The following is a 25,402-nucleotide window of genomic DNA, read 5'->3' as shown; positions in this document are numbered from 1 at the left end:
ATACGTAACGTGGGGCTTGAACTCACAATCCCGAGGTCAAGAGTTGCACGCTCCATCAACTGAGCCAGCCGGGGGCCCTGTGTTGAATTATTCTTGAGTAATACGGACTACAATTTCCTTTTGGCCTGGTCTCTACTGCTTCCAGGCACCCTGGGCCTTGCGATAGTATAGGAAACAATTAGTAACGACAATACTGGGGAAAAGAAGGGGATTGCATGAGATTTGGCCTTACTCTTCCCTCCACCCAGTGTTTCAGTGGGCCTAGAGAAATTGGACCTCGAGGCTCTCTAGCTCACCGTAGGTGGGGTGTCTTCTGGTGCTCTGAGATCCACTCCGTACTCCGGCCCTGCAGGCTGGCCTGGGTGGACACAGAAACAGTGTTCCCTGCTCTCCAGCTCCTGGCTGGGTTTGGCCAGCACAGAGCCTCACTGGGAGACTGGAGAGAGGGAGAACAGAGGTCAGATAACTATTCCTTGGCTGCCCTCCTCCCTCCCAGGTCAGCGTGGGCCGGCGGTGCCCCTCAACCAAAGGTGACGTCTCAAGGGGACGTTTACCTAATTCTTTTGATTTCCGGTAGTTACCCCTTATCTTGTTCCTTTGGGCCTAATGTGTTAACTCTCCCTGTGGTTTTCTGATATTTGACTCACATTTGTAAATGGTCTCTCTTAAATCCTCCTCATGTGATGAGTGTGCCACCTGCTTCCTGTTGGCACTGTGCTACAGGAATAGGTACCAGAAATGGCCTCAGGAAATACCTTCTAAATTGTTGAGGAGGCACATCTATCTGGAGAGGACAGAGGGAATGTCAGTGTGGCGGCAATGAGACATGAGTGAATCGTGGTATATGGGGAGGCCACAACTGCTGAGTCAGCGTGGTAGTAGGAGGGCAGTATACCGTTGGAGGGCAAGACTGCCATAGACCAAAGGGCTGTGACACTTCATCATTAGAGCAAGTGGGACTATAAAGATCTTGCAGACCCCTTACTTATGACAGTCTCGAGAAGGTACACAGGGAAAGAAAAAGTAGAACAAAGACGCTTCGAGTGCTCCAGAGGCTCCATGGCAGCTGCGGAGGGGCCTCATCTGGGGTCACAGGGCAGTTGCGGGATGAGCCCAGGATTGGTTGTAAGGGCTCCACGGTTGTGGCACCCATTAGATGCTCAGTCTTGCTAGATCTCTTCAGGGTGCTTCCTGGTTGGGAAAGGAGATGGCATTTGAGCCTCCAAATTTCCCTGGACCTACTGCAGAAGCAGCCACACCACCCCCTACTGCCCCAGCTCCACGGCCAGAGCAAGATCCTGTTGTGGCCCTGTTAGAGCTGCAGGGCCTACTCCAGGAGGAGAGCCCATAGACCAACGAAGGAATTTTAAGACTTATCTAATCTAGTGAAGGGGCTTAGCATTTGTGGGAGGAGCTCCTAAGCATGTTAGACCAAAGGGGTCCTAGTTGGGAGTGGGTTCTCTGCCTCTCACATCCAGTAACTGCTAGAAGAGTGTTTGTGTTCCATCCCAGTGACCTCGGACTTGATCCACCCGCAAACATATTTTTATTTTGGGAATTTTCAAACCTATAGTAAAGCTGAAGGAATAGTAAAAAGAACATCCTTTTATCCTTCACCTATTATTTTGTAACATTCTTTCTTTTTTGCTGAACTCTTTGAAAGTAAATTGCAGATACATACGTAAATATGTTTGGATACAAACATATACATAATATACAAATCTTTTTGGGTGGACTGCCTGAAGTGAACTGTATATATCATATTATTTCAGCACTTCAGTATGCATTTCTTAGGAATAAAGGCAAGCTAAACACAAATAATGGTTTTAAAAGAAGAACAGCCATGTTTTCCAAAACAAAATGAGAAGAATCCCATTATTTTACCTATTACCATTCTCTTTAAGACAAGATAGCTGGATTCTCCTTCCTGCCTCTGCAGATAATTTGTGATATGTTGTTTGGGCGGAAGTATGAGAAGGAAGTTTAGCCTCACAGAAATGTGTAGTTGGAAAAAAGAGGAGTATTTTAATAGCTTCTCAGATACTGTAGATAATCTTTGATGACCATCCCAAAACATGGCAAGTGGTAGTTTCTTAAGGGTTAGTTGCACCATTGGCAACAACTCCAGTCAGTTGTTTTCCTTGAAGTGAGAGGCTCGGGTTCTTCATATTTGAGAAATGCCTGCCAGACCCACAAGTCTGAATAATCCTGTTCGGCAGTCATTCTTGCAAGTGAAAATGGTGCTCCATGGACGAAAGCATGGGTTTTAGTTCATAATCCAAACGGTCATGTTTATGCTTTTCCTTGAGACAGCTATTGAAATTCAATATGTGTCTCCTAAGAATAAAAACATTCTTCTACTAGCTTCTCTATTATCACAACTTAGAAAAATTCACCGGTTTTACCTAATGTTCAGTTTATATTTAAATTTCTCCAATTGTTCCCCCAAACGTTCTTTGTTTCTTTCCCTGATACAGTGTCTGGTCAAGGTTCGTGCCCTTGAATTGGTTATCGGTCTCTTTTAATCTAGAATAATTACATACTGTTTCTGTTTTCCATAACACTGACTTTTTAAAAAGAGTCCAACCTGGGGTGTCTGGATGGCTCACTCGGTTAAGCGTCCGACTTCGGCTCAGGTCATGATTTCGTGGATCGTGGGTCCGAGCCCCTCTTCGGGCTCTGGGCTGACAGCTCAGAGCCTGGACCCTGCTTTGGATTCTGTGTCTCCCTTTCTGTCCCTACCCCTCCCCTGCTTGTGCTTTCCCTCTTTCTCAAAAATAAATAAACATTAAAAAAAATTTTAAAGAGTCTTGTAACATGTCCCACTTTCTGGACTTGTTACTTCCTCATGGCTTAATTCAGGTGAAATGCCTTTTGCAAAAATACTACCTACATGAGGTTCTGTACTTATTACAACACACCCTAAGGCCCATCAGGCTGGGTTGCTTCACTGAAATCACTAGGTTAGTTAAGGTAATTGTCAGATCTTTCATTTTAAAGATACCTTCCCCAACACTTTTAATTCCTTGAAAACCATGTAGGTTTGGGGGACTTGGTGTGGAAGGGAAGACTGGTTCCAGTGAATTGGTGGGAGACTGCCCTTGGCCATCCTGGACGTATCATGATTGAACCAGTGGACTGTCACTGGAACCTGGGCTGTGGAGAGCTATGGAAACCAGGAGAGTTAGTGGTAACCATTTATACCCCCTTGACCAGCTGTCCTGGTGAGTGACAAACTGCAACAGCCCATAAAGAAAATACTGCCAATGTCTCAGACACTATAGCAATGTAGAGTTTGAACCCTGGTGCAGCCACAATGCTGGGAGGGCTTAAGGGGCACATGGAGTACAGTGGGAGGAGGTAGGTACAATGGACCAACAGAAGTCAGTATTGAACAGTGTTTTATGTAACTTAGTTTTCTTTTTTTTTTTTTTTTTTAATTTAAATTCAAGTGAGTTAATATATAGTGTAGTGTTGGTTTCAGGAGTAGAATTTAGTGATTCATCACTTACATATAACACCCAGTGCTCATACCAACGAGTGCCCTCCTTAGTACCCATCACTCACGTAGCCTACCCCCTCCCACCTCCTCTCCAGCAACCCTCAGTTTGTTCTCTATAGTTAAGAGTCTGTTATGGTTCGCCTCCCTCTCTATTTGTATCTTATTTTCCTTCCTTTCCTATGTTCATCTGTTTTGTTTCTTAATTCCACATATGAGTGAAATCATATATTTGTCTTTCTCTGACTTAGTTCGTTTAGCATAATACCAGGTCCATCCACGTTGTTGCAAATGGCAAGATTTCATTCTTTTTAATGGCTGAATAATATTCCATTGTGTATACACATCACATCTTTATTCATCAGTCAGTGGACATTTGGGCTGTCTTCATAGTGTGGTGATTGTTGATATGTCGCTGCTATAAACGTTGGTAATTTAGTTGTTTCTTGTCTCCCTTTTCGTTTAAAAATTTTTTTTTTAAATATTTACTTTTGAGAGTGAGAGAAAGAGACAGAGTGCAAGCTGGGGAGGGTCAGAGAGAGAGGGAGACAGAATCTGAAGCTGGCTCTAGGCTCTGGGCTGTCAGCCCAGAGACTGATGAGGGGCTTGAACTCATGAATGGCAAGATCATGACCTGAGCCAAAGTCGGATGCTTAACCAACTGAGCCACCCAGGCGCCTCTCTTTCTTTCTTTTTTAGTTTTAAGCTTTTATTTAAATTCCAGTTAGTTAGCATACAGTATAATATTAGTTTCAGGACTTTTCTCTGAAAGAAGTTAATAGGGATAACACCAATATTGGCTGAAGTTTTAGGTTTAGTTGGGAGTATGAGGAAAATCAAAGCAACTTGCATGACATGGTAGTTGATAGAACTTCATGCCTACCCTGTGATGGGGGCTTAATCTTCCCACCAGATGAAGGACCAGAGAGGATGATAAAGGCGAAAAGTCTTGAGTGGTTCTGTGTATGTGTGTGCATGTGCACACACACGTACTATATATATATTCCATCAATTCCTCCATTGTACCTTGGTCTGTGTCCTGGGAGGCTATATGTGTGGATCACAACAGGTCATCCTGTCTAGTTTCTGGTTGGGCTTAGTCCATCATGAAAAGGAGAGGGAGGTGGAATGGTTCACTTCAGGCTGGCTGTGTTTCTCATCACTGCTCTTCTCAAGGTGACTTTTTTTTTTTTTTAAATTAAAAACATTTTTTTTTGTGTATTTTTGAGAGAGAGACACAGAGAGAGAGAGACAGAACATGAGCAGGGGAGGGGCAGAGAGGGAGACACAGAATCCGAAGCAGGCTCGAGGCTCTGAGCTGTCAGCACAGATCTCAATGCGGGTCTCGAACCCATGAAGTGTGAGATCATGATCTGAGCCAGAAGCTCAACCTACTGAGCTCCCTAGGCATCCCTCTCAAGGTGACTTCTCTGTGAGTTTCTTCTTTTGGGTTCCAGTAACTGCTCTTTCCCCTCACATTTTGGCTGTGGATGGTAACAGTTCCCTCCATTGTTACCAGTTATAGTGTGGTGACCTTGCTGTCTTCCCCACTGGCTCAAGTCTTTTTACAGGGAAGGAATGTATTGAAAGCTAAGGGACTTGGCAATTTATAAAAGCGTTGGTGGGGCGCCTGGGTGGCTCAGTCGGTTGAGCGACCGACTTCGGCTCAGGTCATGATCTCACGGTTTGTGAGTTCGAGCCCTGCGTCGGGCTCTGTGCTGACAGCTCAGAGCCTGGAACCTGCTTCTGATTCTGTGTCTCCCTCTCTCTCTGTCCCTCCCCCACTCATGCTGTCTCTCTCTGTCTCAGAAATAAACATTAAAAAAAAAAACAAAAAACATTGGTGAGAAGCAGGTTGTTGTTATTACCCTTCCAGTGTGGCTGGAGAAATGGGTTGCTTTGGTGAACTTTGGCGTAGGTCATGGGTTATGGCCGGGCTCATCAGGGTTGGATTTCCATACATGTGAATGGAAAGCTTTGCATATTTCATTTGTGTTTTTAATAGAATCCAGCACATCTTTTAAATATAGGAATATTCTGTTGTGAGTGGCTCTTGAGGGAACAGCTGGTGTCATGGGCCATCTATTAATGTGGAGAGGTTGTCTTTCTGTTGGCTCTGGGTCTCACATTTGCAAGAGCTATGTGCAAGGCATCTGGCCTCGTGAGTCTGTTCTATGGACTGACTTCAGCCAGTTATTTTTTAGAATTCTCTCCCGCTCTTCCACTGCCCTGCTGATTCTGGGTGCTGTGCACAGTGAAAGGGCTTTATAGACTTCCTTTGTAATTTGACCTGGAAGTAATTGGCTCCCGTTGTTACTATTGGACAAAGACATCTCAAATGGAATCTTCTTGATGACAGTTGTTCTAACTAACAGCTTTGGTGTATAGATATGCTTCACTTTATGCAGGAAGCTATTAGCAACAATTAACAAAATGTATTTATACGAAAATACATATTTTCATTTGTATCAGCCAATCTCAACTTTTACAAATGTCCCATACAAAAGAGACTAAATTGCCTTCTCTGTGGGCTTGACAAAGTGGGAAAGGTCTGACAATTCTGCCAGACTACACTGGAAAAGTTCGTAGCATACAAAGTGCCTATTCTCCATTGGAGCTGCCATTCTGGAGGTCGCACAAGCAGTGGGAAGATCCTTGGATGCCATCTAGTGGCCATTTAGGGACTGTCAGGGGGACAGGAGTGCTGCCCAAATTATCTGCTCAAATGATTGTCATTTCCAATTGGTTGTGGACCAATACTTTTGTAAAATACAACAAAAAATTATCGCAAAAGTTATATAAAAATACAAAATACAAGTCACAATTTTTAATTATTAGATTCAACAAAGAACAAAATTTTAATAAATATCAGAACAAAAAGTAGAAAATTAAAGCTACACATTGTTCATTGCAAATGTAAACAAAACTAAACAAGATGTTAGGGTGAAAAAGCTATCTTCCCATGTTAAATGCCTAAACGCAGTTTTTTTTAAAGTATTTTTTTAATGTTTATTTTTTTTTGAGAAAGAGTGTGAGCGTGGGAGGGGCAGAGAGAGAGGGAGACACAGAATCTGAAGCAGGCTCCAGGCTCTGAGCTGTCAGCACAGAGCCCATTGTGGGGCTCGAACTCATGAACCATGAGATCATGAGCTGAAGTCAGATGCTTAACTGACTGAGCCACCCAGGCGCCCCATAAATGCAGTTTTGAACAAATGCCATAGTATTTAAATTTTGTACCAAATATTTGATACAGTTATGTATCAATATTTAAGTTTTATATCAAATATTTGGTATAAACATGTACCAATATTTGCTGTGTACAAAAATTTTTAATGTGGTAAATGAACTTGTTTTCTTACTTGTTTCTGAAATAATTTCAGACTTCAAAAAGTAACAAAAACAGCCCAGAGGATTGCTATAAGCACTCACTTGCATTCTTACTTGTTATTATCTTATATAACCACAGTAAGATTGTCACAATCGGGAAGTGAACATCAACACAATACGTAGTCTTACGGACGTTGGAATTTCACCTTGTCCCACCAATGTCCTTACTTTTAGTCCTGGTTCCAGTTCAGGATCACAAACTGCATTTTTCTCATCATGTCTTCTTTGTTTCCTCTAACTTGAAGCACTTACTCAATCCTTCTTGACCTTGATACTCTGGAAACATACTGGCCAGTTATTTCATAGGATATCTCTCAATTTGGGTTTTCTGACGTGCGCTGCTGATAACACTCAGGCTCTGCATTTTTGACAAGGATGTAGCCTTTTTAGTACATCTTATCGGGGGTACACGATGGTTATTTGTCCCATTACTGGTGACAACTTTGACAGTTTGGTTAAGGGGATATCTGTTAGATGTCTCCCGTGGAGTTTCCCAAGGGGGAGGACGAATAATGTGGGTCTGATGAGGAGTCCACTTTAAGGAGCAAGGAGGACCTCTCCCCTGCCTCTGCCTCTGAGCCACCAGGCAAGTGAGGGAAGCCCCAGCATCAGCGAAGAGGGCTGCAGGGCAGGGTCCTCAGAAGGTGCCACGTTTCTGCTAAAATGGGCATGTGGGGAACATTCTGAGAGGCTGGAAATGCTAAAGGATTTGCTGCTGATGGAAGCTGATTCCAGAAGGCACAGGGAAGGAAGGGAGATTTGGGTGAGAGGAGGGAAGTGCAGAGCCACCTGGCGGGAAGAGGCCATGAGGACAGGAGGCCTGGGGGCTCGGCCCGCGGCTGGTGGCCAAGGTGGAAAGGCTTGTGGGGCTGGGTGGGCTTAGGGTCATGGCCAAGTGACCTGAGAGCCCATTGGAAATGTGGAATTCGGGCCCAACTTCAGACACTGTGAAGCAGAATCTACAGTTTTCACAAGATGTTCCAGTGGTTTGTAAACATCTCCAAGTTCAGAGAGCACTGTCTCAGAGAAAGGGGAGTAAACACTTTCATCCACATCCGTGTCACTGGCATTGCTAATGTCAGCAGCCTGCACCCCCTCCCACGAGTCCAGCACTGGGGCGGCAAGCCACCTGCCATCCCTGGCCCACAGCAGCGGCCCCTTTCCGACTGTCGTTCACGGCAGCTCCACCTGGAATCTGTTTCTTTAGCCCTCGCAGTGATTCCCAGATTCATACCCACAAACAGACCTCTTTCTACCTAAACCAGCTGGGCTAGTTTCTGTGGCCTGCCACTACGAAGCTTGACCAGTCTACCTCTTCTCTCAAAGTGGGTGCAACCAAGCAGTGCTCCATGGTGAGGTGAAAGAGGAGGCCACCTGCAGTGTGTCCAGCTTCATGAGTTTTCTCCTAATGGGACCACAGACCAGGAGAATTGAAAGATGGGATCCAGGCAATTCGGACCGGAGACTATGAGACTACACCCATGAGCTGACTTCACTACTGTCATGGGCTGAATGTTTGTGTCCCCCCCAATATTCAGATGTTGAAGCCCTAACCCCTAGCTGACTGTATTTGAAGATGGGACCTCTAAGGAAGTAAGTAAGGTTAAATGAGGTCATCAGGATGGGACCCTGATCCAATAGGATTGGTGTCCTTATAAGAGGCACCAGAGCTTCCTCTCACGATCTCTCTCTCTCTCCCTGTCTCTCTCTCACACAGAGAAGAGGTTATATGAGCATACAGAGAGATATACAAGCTAAGAGAAGAAGTCTAGAAATGAAACCTACTTACTAACACCTTGATCTTGGGCTTTCCAGCCTCCAGGACTGTGTCTGTTGCTTAAGCCATCCGGTCTAATACAACTTGGAGCTAATACAACTACTCTAGCTGTCCCCACACATGACTTTCTGAAGGATCAGTACTACTTAGGCTGCACAATGAGGTCTTTTTTATAGTGAGTGAATAAGGAATGGTATGATTTCATATTATATTATCTTCAGTAGGTAAAGATTTTGTTACAGAATCGATACATATACACCAAGAATTTATATATGTGTATCATATATAGTATAAATATAAAATATATTTATATATAATATGGCATTTATAAATATATACATTTATTTTAATGTTAATAGAAGGGCACAAAACTTTGGGTGAAAATGTCAGGAGGGGCAGGGTGGGGGGAGGAGTGTGTCCTGTTCAGCAGGGACAGATGTGCCTTCTCCCTACAGGGCAGTCATTGCTCTGACTTCTCACAGTAGAGTTTGGTTTTGCCTGTGTGGTTTTATAATATATATATATTGTAATATATATATATAGTAAAATATATAAATAAATAAATATTTAAATAAATTTTAAATATTTAAAATTTAAATTTATTTAAATATTAAATATTTAAATTAAAATTTAAATAAAATTAAAATAAAATAAAAAATATAATGTAAACAGCATTATATAGTATGCATCCTCTCACATCACACATCTTTCCCTCAGCATTTGGCTTGTGAGATTCATTCATGTTGGGATGCATGGTTACAGATTTCTCACTTTCATTGTGTTGCTCTTCTGTGTGCCATTTCTCTGCATAGTGTTTATGTTTCACGTGGATGATTCTGTCTAAAACTCTTTCCTTATGTACAGTGTGGGCAAATCTTCCTTGACAGTTGCCCATGTTGTTGAGGACCTATTTATCTTGCTTCCTTTGAATGACAGTTTAATGACTGGGTATTCTTTTCCCTTTCCCTTTTTCTGTACGCCAACAATATGTGTTCCTTGTGGAGGGCAGGGTGTGGAGGGCAAGGTCAGCTCTTTTGGGACCAAGTGCAGCTATTGGTTGGAATCCTGGTCTTTCATTCTCTTCTGAGCCATTAAGATGTTCTGTCCAGGCTCATTTCACACAGCCATTGGTGTGTCCCACCCTGGTGGGCATAAGCCCGGTCCCCTGACTCAACCTATTGCCCTGGACAAGCTATAGCTACACTTTCTGCTTCTGTTTTTAACCTCAATGGATGGATGCAGGGGAAATAAGTACACAACGTGAAGTAAACAAAATAGTGGAAACTCATTCTAGCCAAAGATTTAAGATGTTCATTATTTTGCCAGAAGGTGGTAGCAAAGTTACAATCAGACCTTGGGTAAAAAATTTCAATACTCAGTGAAAAGCAAGCCAAGACAAATGAACACAAAAAACGGGAACAAACTAGGAAAATGAGAAAGTGGCACCTGCTTATTTAATATGTAATTTTTATCTTATAATCCTGCTACCGGAGTTAGGTATTATTAGAAGAAAAAAGTCTACAAAGTAAACACAATTCTTACCTCTTAAGTGTGAAGAAATGAATGATTATGAAAAATTCTTTAAGAGTCAAAAGTCTCTATCCAACTAAATTCCTACCCTCTCCCTAGTATTTGCTACTGAATTAAGAGACTGGAAATGAAAACGGTAAACTAATAAAGTTCACAACATGCTATGAATTTTCACAATGGTATCCCATTTGGTGTCAAGTTACATTATTCCATACATTCTCCAACAGGGAAATGTTGGGAAAGAGACTAAGATTTGATGGTTAAAATGTTCTCTATTGAGATTATCATGATTAGTTTATGAAAATTGAAGTAAACAATGATGAGAAGAACCAAACAGATACTTTCCTTGCTTTTTTTCTACCCTGTTCAGGTTATTTTCAACATTTCTTCATTTTCTTTCCCATTGTTGCCTACCCAGTGAATCTTCCAGTTCGCTTGTTCGTTCATTCATTCATTCATTCACTCATTCACTCATTCTTTATTCTTCACTGAGTCTACCATATGCCAGGCATTATTGTAGATGCTACAGAAATTATGGTGACCGAGAAAAATAAGGACTCTGCTTTGATTACAGTTGTGCTAGTGTCTTACTAGTTTTTAACAGACTGAAAGAGAAAATTTTAAGTCTTTAAGATTTTCAGAGGCTAACCCTGTTACCTAAAACCTTATATGACATGAACTTTTCCCCTCAGGTGTGGAGATGCTTTAATTATCTGGGGTTCTGAGAAAAAAAGAGCCCAAGGTGTTAAGATTCTGTAATTTTATTTCCACCAAACAAAATTCCAGACTCTTCTGGCAATTTCCAACGTCTCACAAGTCTCAGACTCAGAAAAGAAGTTATAATCCATGGCGCACTTCTGAGCCATGCATATGGCAAGGTTTCCTTAACATATGAGGATGTGGGCCGTGACCAGAGCCAAGAATTAAAGGGTGCTTCTCTGCATCTGTGAACTTCTTACATGTGAATTCTCAACTCGGAAACTGGAAATGTTTTCAGGGAAGGATGAAAACCTCTGAAACCCAAACTCAAGTTTCTGCATGTGCTCTGCCCCAGAGTTGCAGGGGCTCCCTGGCATCTGCGATGGGGAGACTTGACCTGCAGGGACTTAGGGCGAAGTATGAGTGCTCACTGGTTAGTGCACAAGTCACGTGTTGACCTCAGTGCATCACGTGGGCCAAACCTGCCTTTCAAAACACTAGCGTGTACTAGAATGCCTTGTAGTCCATCCAGATAGCTTCAGTGGTGTTTACTTTCAGAAATGGCTCCATGTTTTGCAAGAGGATGATCCTTGTTTGCTTGGATCCTTGTTTGATTGTCTTCTTTATAATGTCCTCACCATGGCATTAATATAGATGTTGGAGTCAGGTGATGTGGATTACAGTCTTAGATCTGGAAAGATTGGTTAGCATTTGGACCTTTATTTTTCAGAGCCTCAATTTTCTCATCTGTGAAAGGGGATAATATTAGCAATGGTATTGTTGGAGTGAAATGAATATTTTATCATATATGGGCATGCATAGTAAACACTGCATAAGGGTTTATTCTTGCTTTTCTCCTCTGGGAGTTTAGGACAAGACAAGTGGCTCATCAGACTAGCTCATTATGTGATGCAACCAGCCGTACTCACACGCGTACCAGCCTTCACAACCCACTCCTCCTAGTCCATGTTGGTTGCAGGTTGTCTTATAACCGCCCAGAAGGGTTGGAGAGGAGACCGTCCTATTTTAGGAGCAGAAGGAGGCAGTAGGAAAGAGCTCTGGTTGTAAGCATTTTGCTGGAGCCCAAGGACCACAGCCTTCAGAAGACCGCGGCTGCTCAGGTGGAGGAAAAGTAGGCCTGCCTTTGTCGTTTTTCCTCTCTAAGGACCTCTCTCTGCCTAGCGGCTGTCGCCTCTACTGCCATGGCTCCCTGAGCGGTCCCGTCATCCACAGCATCCTAATTAGGCCCTGGACTCTCTCGGGAAAAGCCTTGAGATCATCCTATCGCCCCCCTCTTAGGAATATCGTTTGGCCCTTTCTTTCAAGGGTTTAGTGTGTTTTCTAAGCTGCTCCTGAATACATCCGAGTGCAGTTCAGCTCAGCAAGTGAGGAGGGGACACTGCATCATGTACTAATTACCTTCCATGTTTCCTGACAGATGTCTCCTCTGGTCTGGGCGAAAGCAAGGGGGCCAACAAGTAGAGGAAGAAGGCCCTGAAGATGGGGCACTTCGGTCTGCTTTTACATTCAACATGTGAAGGGCATCTTCGTGACTTTCTGTGTGTTGCTCAGGGGGAGCAGGAGAGACAGGACAAGGGCTTGGGGGCTTGGGCACATTGGGCCTGCTTGGCTTCTCTGCTCAGAAAGGGGAGCGCTTGTGGGAGAGGCGCTAAGGCAAGAGCACCCAGGATGAAGATGCCAGCTCTGACCCCAAGGAAAGGCATGGAGCCACATTTCTCTGTGAGTGACAGGATCTTTCAGTCTTCTCATCTCTCTTGGTCTAGACCAGCACTGTCCAGTTGAACTTTATGCTATTATTTTAAACAATTATGAAAAATTAAATTAAAGAAAAATTTGAAGTCTGTTTTGTGGCCACATGAGCCACATTTCAGGTATTCAGTAGCCACACATGGCTAGTGGCTACCATTTTGGGAGCACAGGTTCTGACCAGCAGCCCTATGGGGGTGGGATGGGCATTACTGTTGAGCTGCTGGTTGATGTCCTGATGCAGAGAAGAGACCAGAGACTCAGAGACCCTCAGGAGCCCAGCGGGTAAAGAAAGCGAGAGTGGTGGGTGGGTGAGGGGTGGCAGTGGTGGGCGCCAGGCCAAACTGAAGAGTGTGCGTGCACCTTGCCCTGACAGCAGCTGTTACTCGGCTCGGGCTAATTGTTGCCGTTTGGGGATGTGGGTCCAGGGGTGCCACATCTTCCTTTTTTCTTTTTGACATGGAAAATAATGATTTTTAAAAATTCAACATTATTCAGGTTAAAAACAAAAAATCCGAAAAGCCAAAACCTAATCACATTGGAGCCTTGACACAGTCCATGAACCATCAATCTCCAGTTCTACAGATGGATCAAACCCCTGTACCCGAAGCAGCTTCCGTGGAGGCAGCTTCATGTAGAGAGACAACACTGTGGGACTGTTGGCTGTGGGAGGCCAGAACTCGGCTGTGAGCTTCTAGAAATGGACAGACTAAAGGAAGGAAATTGTGCCAGGAGTAAAAAGAAAACAAAAAACAAAGCACAAGCTGGTTTTTTTTTTTTTTAAGTTTATTTATTTATTTTGAGAGAGAGAGAGAGAGAGAGAGCATGTGTGCACAGGGGAGGGGCAGAGAGAAAGAGAAAGAGACAATCTCAAGCAGGCTCTGTGCTGTCGGTGCAGAGCCCCACATGGGACTTGATCTCAGGAACCGAGAGAACATGACCTGAGCCGAAGTCTGATGCTTAATCAACTGAGCCACCCAGGTGCCCTGATTTTTTTTTTTAAAGGTCAAAAGTCAGAGAAGCCTCCAATATGTCACAGGCTGGGAGAGAAGAATGCTAGGGGTTGGCATCCAGTGATGAAGGATCTCTAATAAGAGGCTGTGATTCCCCCCAGTGATCATAGTGTTCCCCACATCAGCGTGCTGCGGCTCATTCACAGGCAAGGAGGAGAAAAGTGTTTCTGTGCCTCAGTGCACACAGCTGTTTAATTGCCCCCAAATCTTCATCGTAAGGCTCCAAAGTCATAGTATAGGAAAGCATCTCAAAACAACAATACTAACATTTAAGTAAAAGGAATAGATGGTGGGGGGGGGGGAATATTTATTAGTTATAGAGATGTCAATTAATGAATAATTGTCCTGCTCTGTGATGAATGCTATCCATATTCAATTCAATCAGTTGTTTTAACTTATAAGGGTTAGAGATAGCTTTCAAATTATCAAAAGTAAAGAGTATAATACAGAAAGCGTCTGTTTTACAAATTCAACACTGCAAAAAAATTGCTGTCTCTTAAAGTTCCAGTCTCTTCAGCCATCTATTTTACTAGATTGTATTTACCATGCATTTTGGTTCAGATACTTCAAGAAAAATGGTTTGTTTGCATTTCAAATTCCTGGATTATGTCTTAGTTATGATTCAAATGTTCTGCTGATTGTATTAACACTGCTGTTTTATAATGCTCTTCTGACATGATGCCAGGAATGTTGCAAAAACCAGATTGAGAAACCTGAGTCAAACTGAGGCAAACATGAACAAACTTCATCCAAACGGAAGTAGGACTAGCAGTTTTCAAACAGCTATTTAAAAGGGCTGCGTTTGGTGGTGGCTGGGTGGCTCAGTCAGTTGAGTGCCCTGTTCTTGGTTTTGGCTCAGGTCATGATCTCACAGTTTGTGGGTTCGAGTCCTGTGTGGGGCTCTGTGCTGATGATGTGGAACCTGCTTGGTATTCTCTCTCTCCATCTCTCTCTGCCCCTCTCTTACTCTCTCTCTCAAAATAAATAAATAAACTTAAAAAAATGGCTGAGTTTTGTTTTGTTAAATTTCACTGTAGCCAACATTTATTGAGTGACTAATTTTTTTTAATGTTTCTTTATTTTTTGAGAGAGAGAGAGAGAGAGACAGAGTGCAAGATGGGGAGGGGCAGAGAGAGAGGGAGACACAGAATCTGAAGCAGGTTCCAGGCTCTGAGCTCTCAGCACAGAGCTCAACATGGGGCTTGAACTCACAAACTGTGAGATCATGACCTGAGCTGAAGTTGGGTGCTTAACCCACTGAGGCACCCAGGCACCCCTTGAGTGACTATTGTATACCCTCTCTTAAGTGCTCTAGGGTTGGGATATAAGGATAAATTCAACACTTTCATTCTTGCCCTTAGCAAATTTGAAATTCAGAAATGCAGTCATTGAGGGGCACCTGGGTGGCTCAGTAGGTTAAGCATCCAACGCTTGATTTTGGCTCAGGTCATGATCTCACAATTTGTGAGATTGAGCCTGGCCTTGGGCCCTGCGCTGAGTGTGGAGCCTGCTTGGGATTCTCTCTCTCCCTCTCTCTCTGTCCCTCCCTCTCTCACAAGCGCGCACACACACACTCTCTCTCTCTCTCTCTCTCTCAAAATAAATAAATAAACATTAAAAAAAGAAAAATGCAGTCATTGATATCTTCTTCTGAAGTTCAATGGAAGTTGACCAATGACGACTGAAGGCTTAAGGTATTCCAGGCAACATGCTAAGCATTTGAGTCACTACATGATACAAACAGGAATAAGGAACTTACTGAGTAATGTAAAATACCATCAAGGTGTTTATAGATACAAGAATTAAATTCTCTCTCAGGATGTGGATGTTTCTGGAAAAGGAAATGCTATTAAGTGACAAAGAGGTTATTGCCTTCAGATCATGGAGTCATTTTCTCCTTGGAGCCTTGGACCTTGTACTTTACTGAAGCCCTTAGCAAGTTTGTTGAGATAACCTCTTTCCCCGGAGGCAAAGTCCTCAGAGAACTTGCATCCACGAATACAGTATTTTGACAGGCACTTCAGCAAAGGGCAAAACTGTTCTGGGAGCTAGGGGCCTTGCCTTCTCTATTTGTCTTCTTAGGCTGCCATGGCCAAATACCACAGACCGGGTGGCTTAAGCAACAGATTTTTTTTTCCCCCCACAGTTCTGGAGGCTAGACGTCCAAGGTGAGGTGCTGATGGGGTTGGTTTCTGGTGAATCCTCTCTCCCTGGCTTGTAGACTGCCACTAGGGTGGGCTCACTGGAGACAGATCTCTGGTGTTTCTTCTCCTTCTTGTTCTTCTTGTTCTTAAGTTTATTTATTTATTTTGAGAGAGAAAGAGAAAGAGCAGGGGAGGGGCAGACGGAGAGAGGGAGTGAAGGAGAATCCCAAGCAGGCTCCACATTGTCAGCACAGAGCCCAACACAGGGCTCCAACCCACGAACTGTGAGATCGTGACCTGAGTCAAAATCAAGAGTCGGACTCAACTGACTGAGCCACCAGGCACCCCTCTTCCTCTTCTTATAATGACACCAGTCCTTCCTATAGGATTAGGGTCCCACCCTTATGACTTCATTTGATTATAATTACCTTTTTAAAGGGACTCTCTCCAAATACAGTCAAAATGGGGGTTAGGGTTTTAACATATGAATTTGGGGGGGATAGAAATTAAGCCCATAACAACTTCTTTCGTTTTAGATATCAGATCATTTCATTTAGGAAACAGTAGTGCCTGAAAGTAATGACCCCCACCCCAATTTTATTATAAATAAATAAATAACAACCAGGTCCTTCGAGGTTAACCCTGGAAAGAGAATCTCCCGGAGGGGAGGAATGGCTAGATCCCACAGCCCTGTTTGTCTCCCAAGTTCCACCGACCTGCAGGGGGGATGTCTTGTGCACCCCAGCCACCAGCTCCATGCTGGCTGGGGGTAGTGGTGAGAGTAGCCAGCATCATTTCCCTTTTAACAAAACTGGCCTAACCAGGGAAGCATGGCCTTCCCACACATGACTACAGCACAGCTGAGCCGAGATTACGAGATTATGTCACTTAAGAGAGTTTTCAGAAGAGCTAGGAAGTGACAAAAGGCAGAGAATTACTGACTGCCAACAGGAAGCATAATCATCCCTTTGGCCAAGTGTTCTCTGGGGTCCACTGGAGCGAGCTGTCTTGCATCCTAGTTCCTGGGGTATTAAAGATACCTAACCTTCCAAATTCTATCCCAAGAGACAATTCCTAAGCAACTTTTTTTTTTTTTTTTTTTTTAATTTCCCATTTTCCCCGCTAGCTGGTTACTCCAGCAGTGACCACCCTTCTCCAGGAGAAGTCATGAAGGCAGAACCCCGACACCATAACCGTGCCAGTGTGCCTCTCAGCATTTTGTAACAGGTCAGCCCTTTGTATCCATGCTTGTGGCTAAATGATGAGTCATCTTTATCTTTCTAGTGTTCCAACTTAAGCACCGAGCTGTGCTGGGCACCCTTGGTGGAATAAATTGCTCACATAACATCTTTCTGTTGGGGTGCTAGATGATCTCTATCTCATCCCACCTATTCACCCTTGCAGCTTTCTTCCTTCCAAATGACAGACGTCCAGTGCCCCCGCAAAAAGGAGTTAAATGGGATGAGAAAAAATAATTCTACTGAATCTTGCTGGCAGAGTTTAATTTTCATAATTACTCAACAAGCTCAGACAATATGAAAATCCACCCGAAAATCTCCATAGGCTGGCCCATAGTTGCACAGAAATAATGAAAGGACTAAAGCAACATATTTACATCTAGACATTCTGAGCATCTCATGTTTGTGACAACATTTAAAAAATACTGTTTCCCATACATGCATTTTATCTACCAAGTAAAAATTGATGGCAAATGCTTTCATGTAGTAAATTAGCAGTAAAAACCAAGGTTATTTTCCTAAATCAGTCGAAGCTATAATTCTCAGCCTTCTGCTGTCATTCTTCAAAGCAGGCCCCCAGTCTAAGGTCTGGGAGGCGATGCCAGTTCCCAAATCAGCTCCTGACTCTCAGTGCACAGGATTCCTCTTTGAGCATTCTCTTGAAGAACTAAACCTACTTCCTTAAAGACAACATTATAGAAACTTAGAGCACTGTGTTGTGATCTTAGTTGAGACAAATGTTCGAAAGGATTTCCCTTTTCCTTTAAAAATTTTAAACATGTTTATTTATTTTTGAGAGAGAGAGAGAGAGAGGGAGAGAGAGAGAGAGAAAAAATATGAGCGGGGGAGGGGCAGAGAGAGAGGGAGACAGAATCCGAAGCAGGCTCCAGGCTCTGAGTTGTCAGTACAGACCCCGATGCAGGGCTTGAACCCATGAACCATGAGATCATGACCTGGACTGAAGTTGGATGCTTAAACAACTGAGCCACCCAGATGCCCCAAAAGGAGTTCCTTTTTTAAAAATTTATTTTAATAATAAAAAAATAGACAATGATAGAAATGACCAGGAAGCCAGACTCAATTTTTCTTTGAGAATGTTTAATTTCCATGTTTCCAATTTTGAGTATTTGGGCAGGATGATAGCCATGAACAGGACCTTTTCAATCCACTGATGACCCTGAATTAAAACAGGTCTCCCAATCATTCATTCATACAGTAAGCATTTAAAGGCCACCAGGTAGGTCTGAGGGGTGCCCAAGTGGGATGTGACACTCTCTTTGCTTTCAAGGGTATATAGTCAGGACCCACAGCGGGGTGAGCGGTCCCCTCAAGCAGGCCACTCAGTAGCACAAGCAGCTTGGTGGCGTTTGTGGGAAGAAGAGTGACTGGGAGGTTTAGGGCAGTTTGGAACAAAATGAAGTCATGTGTCTTTCCACATACACAGTAGGACGTGAGGGGAGACTGTGGCTGCCTGGCTCCCTGGGCTCAGCAGATGTCAGAAAAAAAGTTATGTAGATGACTCAATAAAACAAAAAGATAGGAACCAGGCTTTTGGTCAAATACAGCTTATTTGCAGGAGGATGGGCAGGGAGAGGAGAAAGTGAGGAGAAAACATGCCTACGTGCAGCAGTGCAAATGCCGAAGAGTCTAACGGGCAAGTGCAATTGACTGACCAGAGAACCCCAGGTAAATGGCATGGGGATGAGCTGATGGATGCAGAGGGCGTTAGGACGGTGATCAACATGCTTGCAGCAGCTCTCCTGGAAAAGACTCAAAGGACTTTGTGATAGTTAGAAATTCATTTTCATTGTCTGTAACCCTCTACGATGCTTTTTAATATCTGTGCTCTTCCTTCTCTATTAATCTCGCTCTAGACCATCCATGGGAATTCCCCGCCACCCCTCATTTTGCCTTCCTCTGAGCCTTCAAAGCTTAGCTAATTCCTATTTTATCTGTAAGGTGGCAGTGTCTAACACAGTCAGTAGATGTCACTGTCAAATAGTTAAGGTGTCTACCCAACCAAGCCCTTAGGTCAGAAGCTTCAGGTTCCCTTTGATGGTTTTACTCCCTACTTGGTTGGCTCTGTAAGGTCTAAAATCTGAGCATAGTATTTACTTAAGAGAGTGATGTAGCCACCTCTCCATTTCAGATATGACGTTTGAGACTTGGTGTGCCTGGGGTCTGTGATCACAGGCTGTCACCGGCCTCCAGCCACAGCACATTGCCTCATGCTCTAAGAAGCCACAGTTGCCCTTCAAGGCTGATTCAATGGCATTTAATGGTATCTAACCCTGGCCCATTGCCCTCTGGACTTAGATCTTTAAGTTGTGGCCAAAATCTTAGCTCTGAAGATGGAGACAGGATCAGGTACCACATGGTCCTGAGCGTAGGAGCCAGTCTGAATGTGTCCTGTCACTTGATAGCAGACAGACACTCTTCATCAGCTACTCAGGACTCCAGGCGCCAGGAAGTAAGTTGAGGTCAGGGAGTTTGTTTTATCTACTGATTTGGAAAAATATTTAGCCTCCCTGGAACAGGGATGTGCATTCCGTGTGCCTGAAGCCATGAAATTTGGCAAGTCCTATATCAGATGCCTAAAACCATTATACAACTCAGTCTAATTTTGATTGTAAGGCTGCCAGAAGGAGTCAGGTCTCTTGTTTGGTCCAAAAGTCCCCTGTGACAATTCTTAGGGCCCAACAATCAATACCAACCCACAACAACAACAATAATAATCTTCGTTGCCTAGATTCGATAACATGGCTTTGGATAATCAGAAGCTAGAGTTTGGGCCAGAAGGACATGTGAGAGCTTATGCAATAATTTGGCCCTCCTGCAAATGAAGACAAAGGTATCTGACAGCGTGGATTAGAATGAAAACATCTCCCAAGCTAATGTTTCTTCCAAAATTGGCTCTGGCGACCCAAAAAGAAAAGCCATCTTTCTTATAATTTTTCAAAGAAGAGGCTGTTGCATGTCCGAGATAATTTTTATTCAAAATTGTCTTAAAATTTCATTTCTACTTAATTTTGCATAGTATATATGAATCTGCAAGAGCAAACACTTAAAACTTCATTCCCTGGCAAAGTAACAGAACAGAAAAGCAAACTCAAAACCAGTATGCCTAACACTTACCTTCCAAATGACTGATGACACTTAATGTTGTGTTTGTGATGTGCACGAAACTGTGGAAAGAGCGTACGTTTTAGTTTCAAATAGATCTGGGTTCAACTCATCCCTCAGCATATTCCTTGTCTTCCTCAGCTTTATGTTCTATTCATCACACCAAAGTGTATCCTATGGAATGCTTTTCTATAGGATAAGCATTTGTAGAATAGAAAACAAGGATCTCAGGAAAGAAGAAAAGAAACCCAAGTTAAAAATTAAGTTTGGGGGGGCGCCTGGGTGGCTCAGTCGGTTAAGCGTCCGACTTCAGCCCGGGTCACGATCTCGCGGTCCGTGAGTTCGAGCCCCGCGTCGGACTCTGGGCTGATGGCTCAGAGCCTGGAGCCTGCTTCCGATTCTGTGTCTCCCTCTTTCTCTGCCCTTCCCCCGTTCATGCTCTGTCTCTCTCTGTCTCAAAAATAAATAAACGTTAAAAAAAAATTAAAAAAAAATTAAGTTTGGGAAGGCCTAGGTTGAATGAAGTTCAACTGGCTTTTTAGTTGTAGGGTCACTCAGAGCCTTTACTATATTAACACAAAACCAGACTATCAAAGAGGGGAGCTATATAAATGAAAACACAATGGACATCCAATGGTCGCCCAAACTTAGCTATGGAAACTTTTTCTCTTAGAGCATCTCATGGAATCCATGAATTTAGAAAAATCAGGACTACATATCTCAGGACTCTTCAGGTTGCAAATTATAGAGACCAAACACCAGCTGCAATATTTGCTTGAGTAACCAAACCAATGGCAGGACGAGGGTGACAATAGTGTCATGGGCAGCTGGAGTAGCTTATAATAGTTAATATTTATTGTGGGAGGGCCATGTGCCAAGCCAAACACTGTTCAACATGCTTCACATGCGTTAATTCATTCAATCCTCACAACAGCCCCATGAGTTAAATACTATTATTATCTTTTTACAAAAGTGAAACTCAGGTTCAGAGAGGTTCTTTCCCAAGGTTACCCAGGCAGTCTGACTCTGAGCGCACACTTGGAAACACTGTGTGTTGTGCATCTCCAGAGACTTAAATGCTGTCAAAGTTTATTTTCTCAGTGTGATTCTTGTGTCCTTGGGTCTGTTTCATTCTCTTCAACCAGCTTTCCCCATGAGATTGGTGACCTGGCTCTCACCTCTTAGCTTGCCCCTCACCTATTTCCCAGGAAAGGCATCCTCCCATGTAATGCTCTATTGAAAACATTCTGGAGAAGGGCTTTGATTAGCCCGACTTGAGGTCACACTTCCAGTCTTGATGGGCAGGAGGGTGACGTGTGCTAATGAGCTCAGCTCACGGACTGCTACCGTGGCTGGCAGAGTGGAGAACACGATTAGCCACCTCCATTAGATCAACATGGTCTTCATGATAGCATGATGGGGAGCAGGTCTCTGAAAGGAGAAAGCTGTGTTTTCCAGAAGAAAAGGCTTGGGGCATTGGTATTCTGAACTATGACACACCCTGGGATCTTTTAGGATCGAATGGGATATGTATATAGAGATGCCAGCACAGTTCCTGGCACTGAAATAGGTTGTCAGTTTCTTGTGGCTACTCTTCTATTCAGGTTGCAGGAGAGAAAGACCCTCGTTTTAACAGGGACACTAAACTAAGTAGAGGCAGAACTAGCTGGGAAGTGTGCTTTGAATAAAAATCACAGTTAGTCAGGTCAAGATCTAGGCCTCAGAGGTCAGGCCAACCTGGAGGACAAACAAAACCAGGTCACAAGTCCAGGGAAAGACACACAACAACAATATCCAGATTTGTCACAGAGCACAGACATGTTCAGATGGGACAGGTCAGGAGTCAACGTCTGGAGGTTTCCCATCTAAGTGAGAGGGTGCAGGCAGGAGTCCAGCCAGGCAGGAGGTCCAGCTCAAAGTGAGGTTAGAGTGTAGGATCCCAGATGGGTGGGGGGAGGGGTGAGGTCAGGGAGCAGCCCTCAGACCTAGAACAGACAGACAAGGCTTCAGATTCCAAAATCAGGGGTTGACTAGGAAGCAAGTGATACCAGAGAGTTTCCTCCAGATCCGGGATGGGAAAGATCACACAAACAACACACTGATTTACCGCAACCCACCGCATCCGCTAAATTGCAGAGGCCATCACTGGCTACTTGCAGGGATGGGCTGCCAAATCCCAAATCCCAATGGGGATATGCACGGAGCTCTTGTGTTGCCTGCCAATGGCTGCAGTCCTGAAGGATGACGGTCTTCTTCAAGTTAGCCTTTGCACTGGCGGCTCTGTTCTCGGATGGGTAGGGTGAGGTGTGCCTCCTTTTCTGTGAGGATCCACAAGGTGGGTCCTCCTCCACCTTTGCTGTTGTTCATTTCATGCCACTGCTGTAATAAATTACCACAAACTCAGCGACTTAACACAAATGTATTACCTCACATTTCTGGAGGCCAGAAGTAAAAGCTGGGCCAAGATCACTGGGTTAAAATCAAGGTGCTGGGAAGGCTGTGTTCCTTCTGGAGGCTCTAAGGGAGGATCCCTTTCCTTGCCCTTTCCAGCTTCTAGAGGCTGCCACATTCCTTGGTTGGTGGCCCCTCCTCCATCTTCAAAGGCTTAGCATCTTCCAGCGTCCAACTCTGACCCTCCTGTCTTCCTCCTTAAGGACCCTTGTGATTACATTGGACCCCATTTCCTTCCAGATAATCCAGGATAGTCACCTCTTCTCAAGGTCCTTAACTTACTCATACCTGCACAGTCCCTTCTGCCAGGTGCGGAAACATATTCACAGGTTTCAGGGATTAGATGTGGAAATCTTTGGTGGGGGGAGGGGGGGCACCATTAATCCGCCCACCACAGCTGTCATTTTCACTGTTAAACCTCCAAACAGCTTTGGCTGTTTGCCACATACATACATCATTTCCACAGTGCTTCCATTGGTCTGTTCCAGGTTTTATAAGCACTAGCCTGGGTACCTTCAGGAGGAAAGCTGCATGCCCTGATGTATTACTAGCTCTCCCCATGGAGGAGGGTGAGGCGGGAAGGTTCCTGCTGTTCGCTGAGGGAGGGGGCTTCTGTAAGAGCCATTGTATATGGTAGAGGCCCAGGTCACCCAGAGAGCCCTCCCTGGCCATTATGTTTTCCTCTGCGAAGGGAAGAATTTCTTGGCAACCTGTAGCTAGCTGCAGCCATATAAATCTGCTATATTTAAGCAACCTTTATGGAAAAGCAAATGGAATGGATAGGCCTCTGGAAAAACTCTCATGCCTGTGCTCCAGGAAAAATGCATGAGACTATTCATCAGAGTCTTGTTTGTAATGGTGAAAAACTGCAAACAACTCAGATTTCCTTCAGTAGCAGAACGGATACATAAACTACTGATACAACCTACAGTAACCAGCACAAATGACTTAGAAGTATGCATATTAACATGGAAGAAATATTAAAAATCTAGTGTTAAGTGAAAAAACCCAAGTTATAGAATTATATACTTAGGAGGTTAAAGTTTAAAAATATGCTTGGGATAGAAACACTTTGGCTTCAGAGTAGTGGGCTTCTCCGGGCAGGAGGGAGGGAACGACATCGGTAAGGGCTACATAGGCAGCAGCAACCTCACGGAAGGGGTTCATGTCTTTAACAAAAAAATGGGAAGTGAATATGGCAAGGCAAAAATATTTGTTATAGCTAAGTGGTAGGGACCATGTGTTTATTGTATCATTCTCTATACTCCCTTGTGTATTTTGAAATATTTAATAATAAAACAATAATTAATAAAAAAATCTAAGCATAAGACATAACAGAGTTAGATTTTATTTTTTAAAGCAATCTTTTTTTTTTTAAGCAACAATTTTTCTTTTTGTTTTTAATGCTTATTTATATTTGAGATACAGCGCGAGACAGGTAGGGGCAGAGAGAGGGAGACACAGAATCCGAAGCAGGCTCCAGGCTCTGAGCTGACAGCACAGAGCCTGACACGGGGCTCAAACCCACAAACAGTAAGATCATGACCTGAGCTGAAGTTGGACGCTTAACTGACTGAGCCACCCAGGCGCCCCAAAAGCAACATTTAAAAATGTATAATATAATGTTAAAAAGAAATTTGAACTAGTTCCATCATGGGGTCAAACTACATACTAAGCCAGTGAATGATGTGTAGATTTTCAACACTGTACCCTGACTTAGGACTTGAGCTGCAGTTCTTTAATTATAATACAGCTAGTAATCTGCTTGTCTGTCTAAATAGCATGGCCAGGGAGAGTGTATCCTCTTGTTTTACTCTTATACAAAATCCCACTTGAAAAGGGGATAAGGTGTTTGTGTGTGTGTGTGTGTGTGTGTGTGTGTGTTTTCTAACACTAACTCTTGCTAAAAAACCTCCAGTATGGTAATTTCAGCATGAACTTGCTTTAGCGGGGTAAAATTAATGTTCCAGATTCGCGCCCCCCCCCCCCCCCCAGGGACTTAGGCAGTAGACATGAGTTTTCTCTATGGAACTATGTGCTAGGTAAATATTTTATAATGAACACAGGATTATCTCTTCACCATGATCATATTGAATATTGAATATGACATCATCCAAATGTAAGAAGGCCACTTTACCAGTTCTACATTTCTGCCTTATACGAATGTTACAGGTGAGTTTAAGTGACCACTATTTAGAAATTTGCTGCAATCCTCCTGTGGCCATTCTTTTTCACTCACCTAGTACTTTGTACAGTCTTTACTCTGCAAGTACCATGTTGTCCTATTTCTCCAGTTTTCTCAAATTGCAAGGAGAGGTTCCTGACACTCTGTAATGAAGGAGAATTTATAGCTGAAAAATAAGATTTTAAGGAGTTGAGGTAGTGGAGTCAGAAGTGAACATATAAAAGTTTTTACACCATTTTTTGTTGTTGTTCACTAAGAGAAGTAAAAATAATACATTCATGGATGCTGCTAGGCCATACAGTTCCTCTGTGGAAAACTTAAAATGCATCTCTTTTTCTGGATGGACACAGCCTTAATCAGCCAGGTGCCCTTGTGCACAACTTGACCAACCTACGTGGCAGCTCTGAGAGGGATTATTCATAGCATTTTACACATCTTAAAATAGTCATATGGATATGCTACAAATAATTTAAACGTGCTTGATAGAAACTTTTTTTCTTTAAGTTTACTTATTTATTTCGAGAGACGGAGAGAGGCAGAGAGAGAATCCCAAGCAGGCTCCATGCTATCAGGACAGAACTGTGAGATC

The sequence above is a fragment of the Panthera leo genome, chromosome A1, assembly GCF_018350215.1.
Source record: "Panthera leo isolate Ple1 chromosome A1, P.leo_Ple1_pat1.1, whole genome shotgun sequence".
NCBI lineage: Eukaryota > Metazoa > Chordata > Mammalia > Carnivora > Felidae > Panthera > Panthera leo.
This window is presented reverse-complemented; position numbering follows the sequence as displayed.